This window comes from Hyla sarda, chromosome 2, assembly GCF_029499605.1.
Source record: "Hyla sarda isolate aHylSar1 chromosome 2, aHylSar1.hap1, whole genome shotgun sequence".
In the NCBI taxonomy this organism is placed as follows: Eukaryota; Metazoa; Chordata; class Amphibia; order Anura; family Hylidae; genus Hyla; species Hyla sarda.
This window is the reverse complement of record NC_079190.1, coordinates 341,419,711-341,438,805: the sequence shown is the minus strand read 5'-3', so window position 1 is coordinate 341,438,805 and position 19,095 is coordinate 341,419,711. Positions and strand designations below refer to the sequence as shown.

Genomic DNA, 19,095 nt, shown 5'->3' with positions numbered 1-19,095 from the left:
AACCTTTTAACTGAAGCTGAGATCATTTTCAAAAGTTCCGAGTTTGAGTTGTGAAACAAAAAGGTTGTGTCAAATGTCAGTAAAAACAAAATAGTTTTTCAAAGTATGTTGAAGGTTTATATGGAAATCAATGAATTCCTTTAAACATGAGTATGATAGAGTACATGTTGTCATCAGTTGCGTCGAGATCTAGGCTGAGTTCAACTATTCCAGATTTTAACGCAGCCTTACTAAAGAAAATCTCAACATAAAAAAAGTATAAAATATTTGTCATGCCACAACATCTCTTTCCTACAATCATAAAACCGGACTCAGGGCATATGTTACCTGAGTTTTGATACTTTTATACTAAAAAAATTTATAGCAGCCTCCTGAGCTTTGGCTCCAAAATACAAAACTTTCTTAAGTTTATTATATGGTTAACTGTAGATTAAAAAAAGAAGATAAAGCAAGTAACACTGTAGAGAATTGAAATGCATGGTTTAACACTTTAATTTAACATAACTTGGTGTAACATACTACACTCACCACTCTGAAAGAACTTTCTTCTATTACTTCTTTTGAAAAAAAGAAGAACACAGTCATCAAAAGCAGACAACCATTGCAAAACTGCAATGTTGTCAACCGCTTTCATGCTCAGAAGAAAGCTCTAAATCTCATCATTGTGGATAGTGAGCTTGGACTCTTTCAGCCACATTTCTCCCTTCAAAGACTTTACAAATGATCCTTGAAAGTATAGCTCTAACAATTAGGATTTTCAGATTTTTCCCACCTATACGGTTTAACCTTTTAACTGAAGCTGAGATCATTTTCAAAAGTTCCGAGTTTGAGTTGTGAAACAAAAAGGTTGTGTCAAATGTCAGTAAAAACAAAATAGTTTTTCAAAGTATGTTGAAGGTTTATATGGAAATCAATGAAATCCTTTATACATGAGTATGATAGAGTACATGTTGTCATCAGTTGCGTCGAGATCTAGACTGAGTTCAACTATTCTAGATGTTAACCCAGCCTTACTAAAGAAAATCTCAACATAAAAAAAGTATAAAATATTTGTCATGCCACAACATCTCTTTCCAACAATCCAAAAACCGGACTCAGGGCATATGTTACCTGAGTTTTGATACTTTTGTACTAAAAAAAACTTTATAGCAGCCTCCTGACCTTTGGCTCCAAAATACAAAACTTTCTTAAGTTTATTATATGGTTAACTGTAGATTAAAAAAAGAAGATAGAGCAAGTAACACAGTAGAGAATTGAAACGCATGGTTTAACACTTTAATTTAACATAACTTGGTGTTACATACTACACTCACCACTCTGAAAGAACTTTCTTCTATTACTTCTTTTGAAAAAAAGAAGAACACAGTCATCAAAAGCAGACAACCATTGCAAAACTGCAATGTTGTCAAACACTTTCATGCTCAGAAGAAAGCTCTAAATCTCATCATTGTGGATTGTGAGCTTGGACTCTTTCAACCACATTTCTCCCTTCAAAGACTTTACAAATGATCCTTGAAAGTATAGCCCTAACAATTAGGATTTTCAGATTTTTCCCACCTATACGGTTTAACCTTTTAACTGAAGCTGAGATCATTTTCAAAAGTTCCGAGTTTGAGTTGTGAAACAAAAAGGTTGTGTCAAATGTCAGTAAAAACAAAATAGTTTTTCAAAGTATGTTGAAGGTTTATATGGAAATCAATGAAATCCTTTAAACATGAGTATGATAGAGTACATGTTGTCATCAGTTGCGTCGAGATCTAGGCTGAGTTCAACTATTCCAGATGTTAACCCAGCCTTACTAAAGAAAATCTCAACATAAAAAAAGTATAAAATATTTGTCATGCCACAACATCTCTTTCCTACAATCATAAAACCGGACTCAGGGCATATGTTACCTGAGTTTTGATACTTTTGTACTAAAAAAATTTATAGCAGCCTCGTGAGCTTTAGCTCAAAAATACAAAATTTCCTTAAGTTTATTATATGGTTAACTGTAGATTAAAAAAGAAGATAAAGCAAGTAACACTGTAGAGAATTGAAATGCATGGTTTAACACTTTAATTTAACATAACTTGGTGTTACATACTACACTCACCACTCTGAAAGAACTTTCTTCTATTACTTCTTTTGAAAAAAAGAAGAACACAGTCATCAAAAGCAGACAACCATTGCAAAACTGCAATGTTGTCAACCGCTTTCATGCTCAGAAGAAAGCTCTAAATCTCATCATTGTGGATAGTGAGCTTGGACTCTTTCAGCCACATTTCTCCCTTCAAAGACTTTAGAAATGATTCCTGAAAGTATAGCCCTAACAATTAGGATTTACAGATTTTTCCCACCTATACGGTTTAACCTTTTAACTGAAGCTGAGATCATTTTCTAAAGTTCCGAGTTTGAGTTGTGAAACAAAAAGGTTGTGTCAAATGTCAGTAAAAACAAAATAGTTTTTCAAAGTATGTTGAAGGTTTATATGGAAATCAATGAAATCCTTTAAACATGAGTATGATAGAGTACATGTTGTCATCAGTTGCGTCGAGATCTAGGCTGAGTTCAACTATTCCAGATGTTAACCCAGCCTTACTAAAGAAAATCTCAACATAAAAAAAGTATAAAATATTTGTCATGCCACAACATCTCTTTCCTACAATCATAAAACCGGACTCAGGGCATATGTTACCTGAGTTTTGATACTTTTGTACTAAAAAAATTTATAGCAGCCTCGTGAGCTTTAGCTCAAAAATACAAAATTTCCTTAAGTTTATTATATGGTTAACTGTAGATTAAAAAAGAAGATAAAGCAAGTAACACTGTAGAGAATTGAAATGCATGGTTTAACACTTTAACATAACTTGGTGTAACATACTACACTCACCACTCTGAAAGAACTTTCTTCTATTACTTCTTTTGAAAAAAAGAAGAACACAGTCATCAAAAGCAGACAACCATTGCAAAACTGCAATGTTGTCAACCGCTTTCATGCTCAGAAGAAAGCTCTAAATCTCATCATTGTGGATAGTGAGCTTGGACTCTTTCAGCCACATTTCTCCCTTCAAAGACTTTAGAAATGATTCCTGAAAGTATAGCCCTAACAATTAGGATTTACAGATTTTTCCCACCTATACGGTTTAACCTTTTAACTGAAGCTGAGATCATTTTCTAAAGTTCCGAGTTTGAGTTGTGAAACAAAAAGGTTGTGTCAAATGTCAGTAAAAACAAAATAGTTTTTCAAAGTATGTTGAAGGTTTATATGGAAATCAATTAAATCCTTTAAACATGAGTATGATAGAGTACATGTTGTCATCAGTTGCGTCGAGATCTAGGCTGAGATCAACTATTCCAGATGTTAACGCAGCCTTACTAAAGAAAATCTCAACATAAAAAAAGTATAAAATATTTGTCATGCCACAACATCTCTTTCCTACAATCATAAAACCGGACTCAGGGCATATGTTACCTGAGTTTTGATACTTTTGTACTAAAAAAATGTATAGCAGCCTCGTTAGCTTTAGCTCAAAAATACAAAATTTTCTTAAGTTTATTATATGGTTAACTGTAGATTAAAAAAGAAGATAAAGCAAGTAACACTGTAGAGAATTGAAATGCATGGTTTACCACTTTAATTTAACATAACTTGGTGTTACATACTACACTCACCACTCTGAAAGAACTTTCTTCAATTACTTCTTTTGAAAAAAAGAAGAACACAGTCATCAAAAGCAGACAACCATTGCAAAACTGCAATGTTGTCAACCGCTTTCATGCTCAGAAGAAAGCTCTAAATCTCATCATTGTGAATCATGAGCTTGGACTCTTTCAGCCACATTTCTCCCTTCAAAGACTTTAGAAATGATCCCTGAAAGTATAGCCCTAACAATTAGGATTTACAGATTTTTCCCACCTATACGGTTTAACCTTTTAACTGAAGCTGAGATCATTTTCTAAAGTTCTGAGTTTGAGTTGTGAAACAAAAAGGTTGTGTCAAATGTCAGTAAAAACAAAATAGTTTTTCAAAGTATGTTGAAGGTTTATATGGAAATCAATGAAATCCTTTAAACATCAGTATGATAGAGTACATGTTGTCATCAGTTGCGTCGAGATCTAGGCCGAGTTCAACTATTCCAGATTTTAACGCAGCCTTACTAAAGAAAATCTCAACATAAAAAAAGTATAAAATATTTGTCATGCCACAACATCTCTTTCCTACAATCATAAAACCGGACTCAGGGCATATGTTACCTGAGTTTTGATACTTTTATACTAAAAAAAATTATAGCAGCCTCCTGAGCTTTGACTCAAAAATACAAAACTTTCTTAAGTTTATTATATGGTTAACTGAAGATTAAAAAAGAAGATAAAGCAAGTAACACTGTAGAGAATTGAAATGCATGGTTTAACACTTTAATTTAACATAACTTGGTGTAACATACTACACTCACCACTCTGAAAGAACTTTCTTCTATTACTTCTTTTGAAAAAAAAGAAGAACACAGTCATCAAAAGCAGACAACCATTGCAAAACTGCAATGTTGTCAACCGCTTTCATGCTCAGAAGAAAGCTCTAAATCTCATCATTGTGGATAGTGAGCTTGGACTCTTTCAGACACATTTCTCCCTTCAAAGACTTTAGAAATGATCCCTGAAAATATAGCCCTAACAATTAGGATTTTCAGATTTTTCCCACCTATACGATTTAACCTTTTAACTGAAGCTGAGATCATTTTCAAAAGTTCAGAGTTTGAGTTGTGAAACAAAAAGGTTGTGTCAAATGTCAGTAAAAACAAAATAGTTTTTCAAAGTATGTTGAAGGTTTATATGGAAATCAATTAAATCCTTTAAACATGAGTAGGATAGAGTACATGTTGTCATCAGTTGCGTCGAGATCTAGGCTGAGTTCAACTATTCCAGATGTTAAGCCAGCCTTACTAAAGAAAATCTCAACATAAAAAAAGTATAAAATATTTGTCATGCCACAACATCTCTTTCCTACAATCCAAAAACCGGACTCAGGGCATATGTTACCTGAGTTTTGATACTTTTGTACTAAAAAAAAACTTTATAGCAGCCTCCTGAGCTTTGGCTCCAAAATACAAAACTTTCTTAAGTTTATTATATGGTTAACTGTAGATTGAAAAAAGAAGATAGAGCAAGTAACACAGTAGAGAATTGAAACGCATGGTTTAACACTTTAATTTAACATAACTTGGTGTTACATTCTACACTCACCACTCTGAAAGAACTTTCTTCTATTACTTCTTTTGAAAAAATGAACACAGTCATCAAAAGCAGACAACCATTGCAAAACTGCAATGTTGTCAACTGTTTTCATGCTCAGAAGAAAGCTTTAAATCTCATCATTGTGGATAGTGAGCTTGGACTCTTTCAGCCACATTTCTCCCTTCAAAGACTTTAGAAATGATCCCTAAAAGTTTAGCCCTAACAATTAGGATTTTCAGATTTTTCCCACCTATACGGTTTAACCTTTTAACTAAAGCTGAGATCATTTTCAAAAGTTCCGAGTTTGAGTTGTGAAACAAAAAGGTTGTGTCAAATGTCAGTAAAAACAAAATAGTTTTTCAAAGTATGTTGAAGGTTTATATGGAAATCAATGAAATCCTTTAAACATGAGTATGATAGAGTACATGTTGTTATCAGTTGCGTCGAGATCTAGGCTGAGTTCAACTATTCCAGATGTTAACCCAGCCTTACTAAAGAAAATCTCAACATAAAAAAAGTATAAAATATTTGTCATGCCACAACATCTCTTTCCTACAATCATAAAACCGGACTCAGGGCATATGTTACCTGAGTTTTGATACTTTTGTACTAAAAAAATTTATAGCAGCCTCGTGAGCTTTAGCTCAAAAATACAAAATTTCCTTAAGTTTATTATATGGTTAACTGTAGATTAAAAAAGAAGATAAAGCAAGTAACACTGTAGAGAATTGAAATGCATGGTTTAACACTTTAATTTAACATAACTTGGTGTTACATACTACACTCACCACTCTGAAAGAACTTTCTTCTATTACTTCTTTTGAAAAAAAGAAGAACACAGTCATCAAAAGCAGACAACCATTGCAAAACTGCAATGTTGTCAACCGCTTTCATGCTCAGAAGAAAGCTCTAAATCTCATCATTGTGGATCATGAGCTTGGACTCTTTCAGACACATTTCTCCCTTCAAAGACTTTAGAAATGATCCCTGAAAATATAGCCCTAACAATTAGGATTTTCAGATTTTTCCCACCTATACGGTTTAACCTTTTAACTGAAGCTGAGATCATTTTCAAAAGTTCCGAGTTTGAGTTGTGAAACAAAAAGGTTGTGTCAAATGTCAGTAAAAACAAAATAGTTTTTCAAAGTATGTTGAAGGTTTATATGGAAATCAATGAATTCCTTTAAACATGAGTATGATAGAGTACATGTTGTCATCAGTTGCGTCGAGATCTAGGCTGAGTTCAACTATTCCAGATTTTAACGCAGCCTTACTAAAGAAAATCTCAACATAAAAAAAGTATAAAATATTTGTCATGCCACAACATCTCTTTCCTACAATCATAAAACCGGACTCAGGGCATATGTTACCTGAGTTTTGATACTTTTATACTAAAAAAATTTATAGCAGCCTCCTGAGCTTTGGCTCCAAAATACAAAACTTTCTTAAGTTTATTATATGGTTAACTGTAGATTAAAAAAGAAGATAAAGCAAGTAACACTGTAGAGAATTGAAATGCATGGTTTAACACTTTAATTTAACATAACTTGGTGTAACATACTACACTCACCACTCTGAAAGAACTTTCTTCTATTACTTCTTTTGAAAAAAAGAAGAACACAGTCATCAAAAGCAGACAACCATTGCAAAACTGCAATGTTGTCAACCGCTTTCATGCTCAGAAGAAAGCTCTAAATCTCATCATTGTGGATAGTGAGCTTGGACTCTTTCAGCCACATTTCTCCCTTCAAAGACTTTAGAAATGATCCCTGAAAATATAGCCCTAACAATTAGGATTTTCAGATTTTTCCCACCTATACGATTTAACCTTTTAACTGAAGCTGAGATCATTTTCAAAAGTTCAGAGTTTGAGTTGTGAAACAAAAAGGTTGTGTCAAATGTCAGTAAAAACAAAATAGTTTTTCAAAGTATGTTGAAGGTTTATATGGAAATCAATGAAATCCTTTAAACATGAGTATGATAGAGTACATGTTGTCATCAGTTGCGTCGAGATCTAGGCTGAGTTCAACTATTCCAGATGTTAACCCAGCCTTACTAAAGAAAATCTCAACATAAAAAAAGTATAAAATATTTGTCATGCCACAACATCTCTTTCCTACAATCATAAAACCGGACTCAGGGCATATGTTACCTGAGTTTTGATACTTTTGTACTAAAAAAACTTTATAGCAGCCTCGTTAGCTTTAGCTCAAAAATACAAAATTTCCTTAAGTTTATTATATGGTTAACTGTAGATTAAAAAAGAAGATAAAGCAAGTAACACTGTAGAGAATTGAAATGCATGGTTTAACACTTTAATTTAACATAACTTGGTGTTACATACTGCACTCACCACTCTGAAAGAACTTTCTTCTATTACTTCTTTTGAAAAAAAGAAGAACACAGTCATCAAAAGCAGACAACCATTGCAAAACTGCAATGTTGTCAACCGCTTTCATGCTCAGAAGAAAGCTCTAAATCTCATCATTGTGGATCGTGAGCTTGGACTCTTTCAGACACATTTCTCCCTTCAAAGACTTTAGAAATGATCCCTGAAAATATAGCCCTAACAATTAGGATTTTCAGATTTTTCCCACCTATACGATTTAACCTTTTAACTGAAGCTGAGATCATTTTCAAAAGTTCAGAGTTTGAGTTGTGAAACAAAAAGGTTGTGTCAAATGTCAGTAAAAACAAAATAGTTTTTCAAAGTATGTTGAAGGTTTATATGGAAATCAATGAAATCCTTTAAACATGAGTATGATAGAGTACATGTTGTCATCAGTTGCGTCGAGATCTAGGCTGAGTTCAACTATTCCAGATGTTAACGCAGCCTTACTAAAGAAAATCTCAACATAAAAAAAGTATAAAATATTTGTCATGCCACAACATCTCTTTCCTACAATCATAAAACCGGACTCAGGGCATATGTTACCTGAGTTTTGATACTTTTGTACTAAAAAAATTTATAGCAGCCTCGTGAGCCTTAGCTCAAAAATACAAAATTTTCTTAAGTTCATTATATGGTTAACTGTAGATTAAAAAAGAAGATAAAGCAAGTAACACTGTAGAGAATTGAAATGCATGGTTTAACACTTTAATTTAACATAACTTGGTGTTACATACTACACTCACCACTCTGAAAGAACTTTCTTCTATTACTTCTTTTGAAAAAAAGAAGAACACAGTCATCAAAAGCAGACAACCATTGCAAAACTGCAATGTTGTCAACCGCTTTCATGCTCAGAAGAAAGCTCTAAATCTCATCATTGTGGATCATGAGCTTGGACTCTTTCAGACACATTTCTCCCTTCAAAGACTTTAGAAATGATCCCTGAAAATATAGCCCTAACAATTAGGATTTTCAGATTTTTCCCACCTATACGGTTTAACCTTTTAACTGAAGCTGAGATCATTTTCAAAAGTTCCGAGTTTGAGTTGTGAAACAAAAAGGTTGTGTCAAATGTCAGTAAAAACAAAATAGTTTTTCAAAGTATGTTGAAGGTTTATATGGAAATCAATGAATTCCTTTAAACATGAGTATGATATAGTACATGTTGTCATCAGTTGCGTCGAGATCTAGGCTGAGTTCAACTATTCCAGATTTTAACGCAGCCTTACTAAAGAAAATCTCAACATAAAAAAAGTATAAAATATTTGTCATGCCACAACATCTCTTTCCTACAATCATAAAACCGGACTCAGGGCATATGTTACCTGAGTTTTGATACTTTTGTACTAAAAAAAAACTTTATAGCAGCCTCCTGAGCTTTGGCTCCAAAATACAAAACTTTCTTAAGTTTATTATATGGTTAACTGTAGATTAAAAAAAGAAGATAGAGCAAGTAACACAGTAGAGAATTGAAACGCATGGTTTAACACTTTAATTTAACATAACTTGGTGTAACATACTACACTCACCACTCTGAAAGAACTTTCTTCTATTACTTCTTTTGAAAAAATGAACACAGTCATCAAAAGCAGACAACCATTGCAAAACTGCAATGTTGTCAACTGTTTTCATGCTCAGAAGAAAGCTCTAAATCTCATCATTGTGGATAGTGAGCTTGGACTCTTTCAGCCACATTTCTCCCTTCAAAGACTTTAGAAATGATCCCTAAAAGTTTAGCCCTAACAATTAGGATTTTCAGATTTTTCCCACCTATACGGTTTAACCTTTTAACTAAAGCTGAGATCATTTTCAAAAGTTCCGAGTTTGAGTTGTGAAACAAAAAGGTTGTGTCAAATGTCAGTAAAAACAAAATAGTTTTTCAAAGTATGTTGAAGGTTTATATGGAAATCAATGAAATTCTTTAAACATGAGTATGATAGAGTACATGTTGTCATCAGTTGCGTCGAGATCTAGGCTGAGATCAACTATTCCAGATGTTAAGCCAGCCTTACTAAAGAAAATCTCAACATAAAAAAAGTATAAAATATTTGTCATGCCACAACATCTCTTTCCTACAATCATAAAACCGGACTCAGGGCATATGTTACCTGAGTTTTGATACTTTTGTACTAAAAAAATTTATAGCAGCCTCGTGAGCTTTAGCTCAAAAATACAAAATTTCCTTAAGTTTATTATATGGTTAACTGTAGATTAAAAAAAGAAGATAAAGCAAGTAACACTGTAGAGAATTGAAATGCATGGTTTAACACTTTAATTTAACATAACTTGGTGTTACATACTACACTCACCACTCTGAAAGAACTTTCTTCTATTACTTCTTTTGAAAAAAAGAAGAACACAGTCATCAAAAGCAGACAACCATTGCAAAACTGCAATGTTGTCAACCGCTTTCATGCTCAGAAGAAAGCTCTAAATCTCATCATTGTGGATCGTGAGCTTGGACTCTTTCAGACACATTTCTCCGTTCAAAGACTTTAGAAATGATCCTTGAAAATATAGCCCTAACAATTAGGATTTTCAGATTTTTCCCACCTATACGATTTAACCTTTTAACTGAAGCTGAGATCATTTTCAAAAGTTCAGAGTTTGAGTTGTGAAACAAAAAGGTTGTGTCAAATGTCAGTAAAAACAAAATAGTTTTTCAAAGTATGTTGAAGGTTTATATGGAAATCAATTAAATCCTTTAAACATGAGTATGATAGAGTACATGTTGTCATCAGTTGCGTCGAGATCTAGGCTGAGTTCAACTATTCCAGATGTTAAGCCAGCCTTACTAAAGAAAATCTCAACATAAAAAAAGTATAAAATATTTGTCATGCCACAACATCTCTTTCCTACAATCCAAAAACCGGACTCAGGGCATATGTTACCTGAGTTTTGATACTTTTGTACTAAAAAAAAACTTTATAGCAGCCTCCTGAGCTTTGGCTCCAAAATACAAAACTTTCTTAAGTTTATTATATGGTTAACTGTAGATTAAAAAAAGAAGATAGAGCAAGTAACACAGTAGAGAATTGAAACGCATGGTTTAACACTTTAATTTAACATAACTTGGTGTTACATACTACACTCACCACTCTGAAAGAACTTTCTTCTATTACTTCTTTTGAAAAAATGAACACAGTCATCAAAAGCAGACAACCATTGCAAAACTGCAATGTTGTCAACTGTTTTCATGCTCAGAAGAAAGCTCTAAATCTCATCATTGTGGATAGTGAGCTTGGACTCTTTCAGCCACATTTCTCCCTTCAAAGACTTTAGAAATTATCCCTAAAAGTTTAGCCCTAACAATTAGGATTTTCAGATTTTTCCCACCTATACGGTTTAACCTTTTAACTAAAGCTGAGATCATTTTCAAAAGTTCCGAGTTTGAGTTGTGAAACAAAAAGGTTGTGTCAAATGTCAGTAAAAACAAAATAGTTTTTCAAAGTATGTTGAAGGTTTATATGGAAATCAATGAAATCCTTTAAACATGAGTATGATAGAGTACATGTTGTTATCAGTTGCGTCGAGATCTAGGCTGAGTTCAACTATTCCAGATGTTAACCGAGCCTTACTAAAGAAAATCTCAACATAAAAAAAGTATAAAATATTTGTCATGCCACAACATCTCTTTCCTACAATCATAAAACCGGACTCAGGGCATATGTTACCTGAGTTTTGATACTTTTGTACTAAAAAAATTTATAGCAGCCTCGTGAGCTTTAGCTCAAAAATACAAAATTTCCTTAAGTTTATTATATGGTTAACTGTAGATTAAAAAAGAAGATAAAGCAAGTAACACTGTAGAGAATTGAAATGCATGGTTTAACACTTTAATTTAACATAACTTGGTGTTACATACTACACTCACCACTCTGAAAGAACTTTCTTCTATTACTTCTTTTGAAAAAAAGAAGAACACAGTCATCAAAAGCAGACAACCATTGCAAAACTGCAATATTGTCAACCGCTTTCATGCTCAGAAGAAAGCTCTAAATCTCATCATTGTGGATCATGAGCTTGGACTCTTTCAGACACATTTCTCCCTTCAAAGACTTTAGAAATGATCCCTGAAAATATAGCCCTAACAATTAGGATTTTCAGATTTTTCCCACCTATACGGTTTAACCTTTTAACTGAAGCTGAGATCATTTTCAAAAGTTCCGAGTTTGAGTTGTGAAACAAAAAGGTTGTGTCAAATGTCAGTAAAAACAAAATAGTTTTTCAAAGTATGTTGAAGATTTATATGGAAATCAATGAATTCCTTTAAACATGAGTATGATAGAGTACATGTTGTCATCAGTTGCGTCGAGATCTAGGCTGAGTTCAACTATTCCAGATTTTAACGCAGCCTTACTAAAGAAAATCTCAACATAAAAAAAGTATAAAATATTTGTCATGCCACAACATCTCTTTCCTACAATCATAAAACCGGACTCAGGGCATATGTTACCTGAGTTTTGATACTTTTATACTAAAAAAATTTATAGCAGCCTCCTGAGCTTTGGCTCCAAAATACAAAACTTTCTTAAGTTTATTATATGGTTAACTGTAGATTAAAAAAGAAGATAAAGCAAGTAACACTGTAGAGAATTGAAATGCATGGTTTAACACTTTAATTTAACATAACTTGGTGTTACATACTACACTCACCACTCTGAAAGAACTTTCTTCTATTACTTCTTTTGAAAAAAAGAAGAACACAGTCATCAAAAGCAGACAACCATTGCAAAACTGCAATGTTGTCAACCGCTTTCATGCTCAGAAGAAAGCTCTAAATCTCATCATTGTGGATCATGAGCTTGGACTCTTTCAGACACATTTCTCCCTTCAAAGACTTTAGAAATGATCCCTGAAAATATAGCCCTAACAATTAGGATTTTCAGATTTTTCCCACCTATACGGTTTAACCTTTTAACTGAAGCTGAGATCATTTTCAAAAGTTCCGAGTTTGAGTTGTGAAACAAAAAGGTTGTGTCAAATGTCAGTAAAAACAAAATAGTTTTTCAAAGTATGTTGAAGGTTTATATGGAAATCAATGAATTCCTTTAAACATGAGTATGATATAGTACATGTTGTCATCAGTTGCGTCGAGATCTAGGCTGAGTTCAACTATTCCAGATTTTAACGCAGCCTTACTAAAGAAAATCTCAACATAAAAAAAGTATAAAATATTTGTCATGCCACAACATCTCTTTCCTACAATCATAAAACCGGACTCAGGGCATATGTTACCTGAGTTTTGATACTTTTGTACTAAAAAAAAACTTTATAGCAGCCTCCTGAGCTTTGGCTCCAAAATACAAAACTTTCTTAAGTTTATTATATGGTTAACTGTAGATTAAAAAAAGAAGATAGAGCAAGTAACACAGTAGAGAATTGAAACGCATGGTTTAACACTTTAATTTAACATAACTTGGTGTAACATACTACACTCACCACTCTGAAAGAACTTTCTTCTATTACTTCTTTTGAAAAAATGAACACAGTCATCAAAAGCAGACAACCATTGCAAAACTGCAATGTTGTCAACTGTTTTCATGCTCAGAAGAAAGCTCTAAATCTCATCATTGTGGATAGTGAGCTTGGACTCTTTCAGCCACATTTCTCCCTTCAAAGACTTTAGAAATGATCCCTAAAAGTTTAGCCCTAACAATTAGGATTTTCAGATTTTTCCCACCTATACGGTTTAACCTTTTAACTAAAGCTGAGATCATTTTCAAAAGTTCCGAGTTTGAGTTGTGAAACAAAAAGGTTGTGTCAAATGTCAGTAAAAACAAAATAGTTTTTCAAAGTATGTTGAAGGTTTATATGGAAATCAATGAAATTCTTTAAACATGAGTATGATAGAGTACATGTTGTCATCAGTTGCGTCGAGATCTAGGCTGAGATCAACTATTCCAGATGTTAAGCCAGCCTTACTAAAGAAAATCTCAACATAAAAAAAGTATAAAATATTTGTCATGCCACAACATCTCTTTCCTACAATCATAAAACCGGACTCAGGGCATATGTTACCTGAGTTTTGATACTTTTGTACTAAAAAAATTTATAGCAGCCTCGTGAGCTTTAGCTCAAAAATACAAAATTTCCTTAAGTTTATTATATGGTTAACTGTAGATTAAAAAAAGAAGATAAAGCAAGTAACACTGTAGAGAATTGAAATGCATGGTTTAACACTTTAATTTAACATAACTTGGTGTTACATACTACACTCACCACTCTGAAAGAACTTTCTTCTATTACTTCTTTTGAAAAAAAGAAGAACACAGTCATCAAAAGCAGACAACCATTGCAAAACTGCAATGTTGTCAACCGCTTTCATGCTCAGAAGAAAGCTCTAAATCTCATCATTGTGGATCGTGAGCTTGGACTCTTTCAGACACATTTCTCCGTTCAAAGACTTTAGAAATGATCCTTGAAAATATAGCCCTAACAATTAGGATTTTCAGATTTTTCCCACCTATACGATTTAACCTTTTAACTGAAGCTGAGATCATTTTCAAAAGTTCAGAGTTTGAGTTGTGAAACAAAAAGGTTGTGTCAAATGTCAGTAAAAACAAAATAGTTTTTCAAAGTATGTTGAAGGTTTATATGGAAATCAATTAAATCCTTTAAACATGAGTATGATAGAGTACATGTTGTCATCAGTTGCGTCGAGATCTAGGCTGAGTTCAACTATTCCAGATGTTAAGCCAGCCTTACTAAAGAAAATCTCAACATAAAAAAAGTATAAAATATTTGTCATGCCACAACATCTCTTTCCTACAATCCAAAAACCGGACTCAGGGCATATGTTACCTGAGTTTTGATACTTTTGTACTAAAAAAAAACTTTATAGCAGCCTCCTGAGCTTTGGCTCCAAAATACAAAACTTTCTTAAGTTTATTATATGGTTAACTGTAGATTAAAAAAAGAAGATAGAGCAAGTAACACAGTAGAGAATTGAAACGCATGGTTTAACACTTTAATTTAACATAACTTGGTGTTACATACTACACTCACCACTCTGAAAGAACTTTCTTCTATTACTTCTTTTGAAAAAATGAACACAGTCATCAAAAGCAGACAACCATTGCAAAACTGCAATGTTGTCAACTGTTTTCATGCTCAGAAGAAAGCTCTAAATCTCATCATTGTGGATAGTGAGCTTGGACTCTTTCAGCCACATTTCTCCCTTCAAAGACTTTAGAAATTATCCCTAAAAGTTTAGCCCTAACAATTAGGATTTTCAGATTTTTCCCACCTATACGGTTTAACCTTTTAACTAAAGCTGAGATCATTTTCAAAAGTTCCGAGTTTGAGTTGTGAAACAAAAAGGTTGTGTCAAATGTCAGTAAAAACAAAATAGTTTTTCAAAGTATGTTGAAGGTTTATATGGAAATCAATGAAATCCTTTAAACATGAGTATGATAGAGTACATGTTGTCATCAGTTGCGTCGAGATCTAGGCTGAGTTCAACTATTCCAGATGTTAACGCAGCCTTACTAAAGAAAATCTCAACATAAAAAAAGTATAAAATATTTGTCATGCCACAACATCTCTTTCCTACAATCATAAAACCGGACTCAGGGCATATGTTACCTGAGTTTTGATACTTTTATACTAAAAAAATTTATAGCAGCCTCCTGAGCTTTGGCTCCAAAATACAAAACTTTCTTAAGTTTATTATATGGTTAACTGTAGATTAAAAAAGAAGATAGAGCAAGTAACACAGTAGAGAATTGAAATGCATGGTTTAACACTTTAATTTAACATAACTTGGTGTAACATACTACACTCACCACTCTGAAAGAACTTTCTTCTATGACTTCTTTTGAAAAAAAGAAGAACACAGTCATCAAAAGCAGACAACCATTGCAAAATTGCAATGTTGTCAACCACTTTCATGCTCAGAAGAAAGCTCTAAATCTCATCATTGTGGATAGTGAGCTTGGACTCTTTCAGCCACATTTCTCCCTTCAAAGACTTTAGAAATGATCCCTGAAAATATAGCCCTAACAATTAGGATTTTCAGATTTTTCCCACCTATACGATTTAACCTTTTAACTGAAGCTGAGATCATTTTCAAAAGTTCAGAGTTTGAGTTGTGAAACAAAACGGTTGTGTCAAATGTCAGTAAAAACAAAATAGTTTTTCAAAGTATGTTGAAGGTTTATATGGAAATCAATTAAATCCTTTAAACATGAGTATGATAGAGTACATGTTGTCATCAGTTGCGTCGAGATCTAGGCTGAGTTCAACTATTCCAGATGTTAAGCCAGCCTTACTAAAGAAAATCTCAACATAAAAAAAGTATAAAATAATTGTCATGCCACAACATCTCTTTCCTACAATCCAAAAACAGGACTCAGGGCATATGTTACCTGAGTTTTGATACTTTTGTACTAAAAAAAAACTTTATAGCAGCCTCCTGAGCTTTGGCTCCAAAATACAAAACTTTCTTAAGTTTATTATATGGTTAACTGTAGATTAAAAAAAGAAGATAGAGCAAGTAACACAGTAGAGAATTGAAACGCATGGTTTAACACTTTAATTTAACATAACTTGGTGTAACATACTACACTCACCACTCTGAAAGAACTTTCTTCTATTACTTCTTTTGAAAAAATGAACACAGTCATCAAAAGCAGACAACCATTGCAAAACTGCAATGTTGTCAACTGTTTTCATGCTCAGAAGAAAGCTCTAAATCTCATCATTGTGGATAGTGAGCTTGGACTCTTTCAGCCACATTTCTATCTTCAAAGACTTTAGAAATGATCCCTAAAAGTTTAGCCCTAACAATCAGGATTTTCAGATTTTTCCCACCTATACGGTTTAACCTTTTAACTAAAGCTGAGATCATTTTCAAAAGTTCCGAGTTTGAGTTGTGAAACAAAAAGGTTGTGTCAAATGTCAGTAAAAACAAAATAGTTTTTCAAAGTATGTTGAAGGTTTATATGGAAATCAATGAAATCCTTTAAACATGAGTATGATAGAGTACATGTTGTCATCAGTTGCGTCGAGATCTAGGCTGAGTTCAACTATTCCAGATTTTAACGCAGCCTTACTAAAGAAAATCTCAACATAAAAAAAGTATAAAATATTTGTCATGCCACAACATCTCTTTCCTACAATCATAAAACCGGACTCAGGGCATATGTTACCTGAGTTTTGATACTTTTATACTAAAAAAATTTATAGCAGCCTCCTGAGCTTTGGCTCCAAAATACAAAACTTTCTTAAGTTTATTATATGGTTAACTGTAGATTAAAAAAGAAGATAAGGCAAGTAACACTGTAGAGAATTGAAATGCATGGTTTAACACTTTAATTTAACATAACTTGGTGTAACATACTACACTCACCACTCTGAAAGAACTTTCTTCTATTACTTCTTTTGAAAAAAAGAAGAACACAGTCATCAAAAGCAGACAACCATTGCAAAACTGCAATGTTGTCAACCGCTTTCATGCTCAGAAGAAAGCTCTAAATCTCATCATTGTGGATAGTGAGCTTGGACTCTTTCAGCCACATTTCTCCCTTCAAAGACTTTAGAAATGATCCCTGAAAATATAGCCCTAACAATTAGGATTTTCAGATTTTTCCCACCTATACGATTTAACCTTTTAACTGAAGCTGAGATCATTTTCAAAAGTTCAGAGTTTGAGTTGTGAAACAAAAAGGTTGTGTCAAATGTCAGTAAAAACAAAATAGTTTTTCAAAGTATGTTGAAGGTTTATATGGAAATCAATGAAATCCTTTAAACATGAGTATGATAGAGTACATGTTGTCATCAGTTGCGTCGAGATCTAGGCTGAGTTCAACTATTCCAGATGTTAACCCAGCCTTACTAAAGAAAATCTCAACATAAAAAAAGTATAAAATATTTGTCATGCCACAACATCTCTTTCCTACAATCATAAAACCGGACTCAGGGCATATGTTACCTGAGTTTTGATACTTTTGTACTAAAAAAATTTATAGCAGCCTCGTGAGCTTTAGCTCAAAAATACAAAATTTCCTTAAGTTTATTATATGGTTAACTGTAGATTAAAAAAGAAGATAAAGCAAGTAACACTGTAGAGAATTGAAATGCATGGTTTAACACTTTAATTTAACATAACTTGGTGTTACATACTGCACTCACCACTCTGAAAGAACTTTCTTCTATTACTTCTTTTGAAAAAAAGAAGAACACAGTCATCAAAAGCAGACAACCATTGCAAAACTGCAATGTTGTCAACCGCTTTCATGCTCAGAAGAAAGCTCTAAATCTCATCATTGTGGATCGTGAGCTTGGACTCTTTCAGACACATTTCTCCCTTCAAAGACTTTAGAAATGATCCCTGAACATATAGCCCTAACAATTAGGATTTTCAGATTTTTCCCACCTATACGATTTAACCTTTTAACTGAAGCTGAGATCATTTTCAAAAGTTCAGAGTTTGAGTTGTGAAACAAAAAGGTTGTGTCAAATGTCAGTAAAAACAAAATAGTTTTTCAAAGTATGTTGAAGGTTTATATGGAAATCAATGAAATCCTTTAAACATGAGTATGATAGAGTACATGTTGTCATCAGTTGCGTCGAGATCTAGGCTGAGTTCAACTATTCCAGATGTTAACGCAGCCTTACTAAAGAAAATCTCAACATAAAAAAAGTATAAAATATTTGTCATGCCACAACATCTCTTTCCTACAATCATAAAACCGGACTCAGGGCATATGTTACCTGAGTTTTGATACTTTTGTACTAAAAAAAAACTTTATAGCAGCCTCCTGAGCTTTGGCTCCAAAATACAAAACTTTCTTAAGTTTATTATATGGTTAACTGTAGATTAAAAAAAGAAGATAGAGCAAGTAACACAGTAGAGAATTGAAACGCATGGTTTAACACTTTAATTTAACATAACTTGGTGTAACATACTACACTCACCACTCTGAAAGAACTTTCTTCTATTACTTCTTTTGAAAAAATGAACACAGTCATCAAAAGCAGACAACCATTGCAAAACTGCAATGTTGTCAAATGTTTTCATGCTCAGAAGAAAGCTCTAAATCTCATCATTGTGGATAGTGAGCTTGGACTCTTTCAGCCACATTTCTCCCTTCAAAGACTTTAGAAATGATCCCTAAAAGTTTAGCCCTAACAATTAGGATTTTCAGATTTTTCCCACCTATACGGTTTAACCTTTTAACTAAAGCTGAGATCATTTTCAAAAGTTCCGAGTTTGAGTTGTGAAACAAAAAGGTTGTGTCAAATGTCAGTAAAAACAAAATAGTTTTTCAAAGTATGTTGAAGGTTTATATGGAAATCAATGAAATTCTTTAAACATGAGTATGATAGAGTACATGTTGTCATCAGTTGCGTCGAGATCTAGGCTGAGATCAACTATTCCAGATGTTAAGCCAGCCTTACTAAAGAAAATCTCAACATAAAAAAAGTATAAAATATTTGTCATGCCACAACATCTCTTTCCTACAATCATAAAACCGGACTCAGGG

At 33.1% G+C, this 19,095-nt stretch overlaps 24 non-coding genes across 24 annotated transcripts; all 24 read right to left on the bottom strand.

Annotated features, from left to right (window-relative positions):
* Nucleotides 1–526: 526 nt before the first annotated feature.
* On the bottom strand, nt 527–739 carry LOC130359223 (small nucleolar RNA U3). Its single transcript, XR_008889980.1, has one exon. It is a non-coding gene; the product is annotated as a small nucleolar RNA U3 (small nucleolar RNA).
* A 572-nt stretch (nt 740–1,311) lies between these two features.
* LOC130359293 (small nucleolar RNA U3) lies at nt 1,312–1,528 on the bottom strand. The gene has a single exon (XR_008890043.1). It is a non-coding gene; the product is annotated as a small nucleolar RNA U3 (small nucleolar RNA).
* Nucleotides 1,529–2,093: 565 nt separating this feature from the next.
* Nucleotides 2,094–2,310, bottom strand: LOC130360072 (small nucleolar RNA U3). The gene has a single exon (XR_008890554.1). It is a non-coding gene; the product is annotated as a small nucleolar RNA U3 (small nucleolar RNA).
* A 560-nt stretch (nt 2,311–2,870) lies between these two features.
* On the bottom strand, nt 2,871–3,087 carry LOC130360070 (small nucleolar RNA U3). The gene has a single exon (XR_008890552.1). It is a non-coding gene; the product is annotated as a small nucleolar RNA U3 (small nucleolar RNA).
* Nucleotides 3,088–3,652: 565 nt separating this feature from the next.
* LOC130359187 (small nucleolar RNA U3) lies at nt 3,653–3,869 on the bottom strand. Its single transcript, XR_008889948.1, has one exon. It is a non-coding gene; the product is annotated as a small nucleolar RNA U3 (small nucleolar RNA).
* A 565-nt stretch (nt 3,870–4,434) lies between these two features.
* Nucleotides 4,435–4,652, bottom strand: LOC130359031 (small nucleolar RNA U3). Its single transcript, XR_008889810.1, has one exon. It is a non-coding gene; the product is annotated as a small nucleolar RNA U3 (small nucleolar RNA).
* Nucleotides 4,653–5,221: 569 nt separating this feature from the next.
* On the bottom strand, nt 5,222–5,435 carry LOC130359276 (small nucleolar RNA U3). The gene has a single exon (XR_008890027.1). It is a non-coding gene; the product is annotated as a small nucleolar RNA U3 (small nucleolar RNA).
* Nucleotides 5,436–6,000: 565 nt separating this feature from the next.
* Nucleotides 6,001–6,217, bottom strand: LOC130359130 (small nucleolar RNA U3). Its single transcript, XR_008889898.1, has one exon. It is a non-coding gene; the product is annotated as a small nucleolar RNA U3 (small nucleolar RNA).
* A 565-nt stretch (nt 6,218–6,782) lies between these two features.
* On the bottom strand, nt 6,783–6,999 carry LOC130359002 (small nucleolar RNA U3). Its single transcript, XR_008889783.1, has one exon. It is a non-coding gene; the product is annotated as a small nucleolar RNA U3 (small nucleolar RNA).
* Nucleotides 7,000–7,565: 566 nt separating this feature from the next.
* Nucleotides 7,566–7,782, bottom strand: LOC130359104 (small nucleolar RNA U3). Its single transcript, XR_008889873.1, has one exon. It is a non-coding gene; the product is annotated as a small nucleolar RNA U3 (small nucleolar RNA).
* Nucleotides 7,783–8,347: 565 nt separating this feature from the next.
* LOC130359129 (small nucleolar RNA U3) lies at nt 8,348–8,564 on the bottom strand. The gene has a single exon (XR_008889897.1). It is a non-coding gene; the product is annotated as a small nucleolar RNA U3 (small nucleolar RNA).
* Nucleotides 8,565–9,133: 569 nt separating this feature from the next.
* On the bottom strand, nt 9,134–9,347 carry LOC130359161 (small nucleolar RNA U3). Its single transcript, XR_008889925.1, has one exon. It is a non-coding gene; the product is annotated as a small nucleolar RNA U3 (small nucleolar RNA).
* A 566-nt stretch (nt 9,348–9,913) lies between these two features.
* On the bottom strand, nt 9,914–10,130 carry LOC130358980 (small nucleolar RNA U3). Its single transcript, XR_008889763.1, has one exon. It is a non-coding gene; the product is annotated as a small nucleolar RNA U3 (small nucleolar RNA).
* A 569-nt stretch (nt 10,131–10,699) lies between these two features.
* Nucleotides 10,700–10,913, bottom strand: LOC130359288 (small nucleolar RNA U3). Its single transcript, XR_008890038.1, has one exon. It is a non-coding gene; the product is annotated as a small nucleolar RNA U3 (small nucleolar RNA).
* A 565-nt stretch (nt 10,914–11,478) lies between these two features.
* On the bottom strand, nt 11,479–11,695 carry LOC130359193 (small nucleolar RNA U3). Its single transcript, XR_008889954.1, has one exon. It is a non-coding gene; the product is annotated as a small nucleolar RNA U3 (small nucleolar RNA).
* A 565-nt stretch (nt 11,696–12,260) lies between these two features.
* Nucleotides 12,261–12,477, bottom strand: LOC130359128 (small nucleolar RNA U3). The gene has a single exon (XR_008889896.1). It is a non-coding gene; the product is annotated as a small nucleolar RNA U3 (small nucleolar RNA).
* A 569-nt stretch (nt 12,478–13,046) lies between these two features.
* LOC130359159 (small nucleolar RNA U3) lies at nt 13,047–13,260 on the bottom strand. The gene has a single exon (XR_008889924.1). It is a non-coding gene; the product is annotated as a small nucleolar RNA U3 (small nucleolar RNA).
* Nucleotides 13,261–13,826: 566 nt separating this feature from the next.
* LOC130358979 (small nucleolar RNA U3) lies at nt 13,827–14,043 on the bottom strand. The gene has a single exon (XR_008889762.1). It is a non-coding gene; the product is annotated as a small nucleolar RNA U3 (small nucleolar RNA).
* Nucleotides 14,044–14,612: 569 nt separating this feature from the next.
* On the bottom strand, nt 14,613–14,826 carry LOC130359287 (small nucleolar RNA U3). The gene has a single exon (XR_008890037.1). It is a non-coding gene; the product is annotated as a small nucleolar RNA U3 (small nucleolar RNA).
* Nucleotides 14,827–15,391: 565 nt separating this feature from the next.
* Nucleotides 15,392–15,608, bottom strand: LOC130359154 (small nucleolar RNA U3). The gene has a single exon (XR_008889919.1). It is a non-coding gene; the product is annotated as a small nucleolar RNA U3 (small nucleolar RNA).
* A 569-nt stretch (nt 15,609–16,177) lies between these two features.
* On the bottom strand, nt 16,178–16,391 carry LOC130359142 (small nucleolar RNA U3). Its single transcript, XR_008889909.1, has one exon. It is a non-coding gene; the product is annotated as a small nucleolar RNA U3 (small nucleolar RNA).
* Nucleotides 16,392–16,956: 565 nt separating this feature from the next.
* LOC130359001 (small nucleolar RNA U3) lies at nt 16,957–17,173 on the bottom strand. Its single transcript, XR_008889782.1, has one exon. It is a non-coding gene; the product is annotated as a small nucleolar RNA U3 (small nucleolar RNA).
* A 565-nt stretch (nt 17,174–17,738) lies between these two features.
* LOC130359317 (small nucleolar RNA U3) lies at nt 17,739–17,955 on the bottom strand. The gene has a single exon (XR_008890066.1). It is a non-coding gene; the product is annotated as a small nucleolar RNA U3 (small nucleolar RNA).
* Nucleotides 17,956–18,524: 569 nt separating this feature from the next.
* Nucleotides 18,525–18,738, bottom strand: LOC130359275 (small nucleolar RNA U3). The gene has a single exon (XR_008890026.1). It is a non-coding gene; the product is annotated as a small nucleolar RNA U3 (small nucleolar RNA).
* Nucleotides 18,739–19,095: the final 357 nt, after the last annotated feature.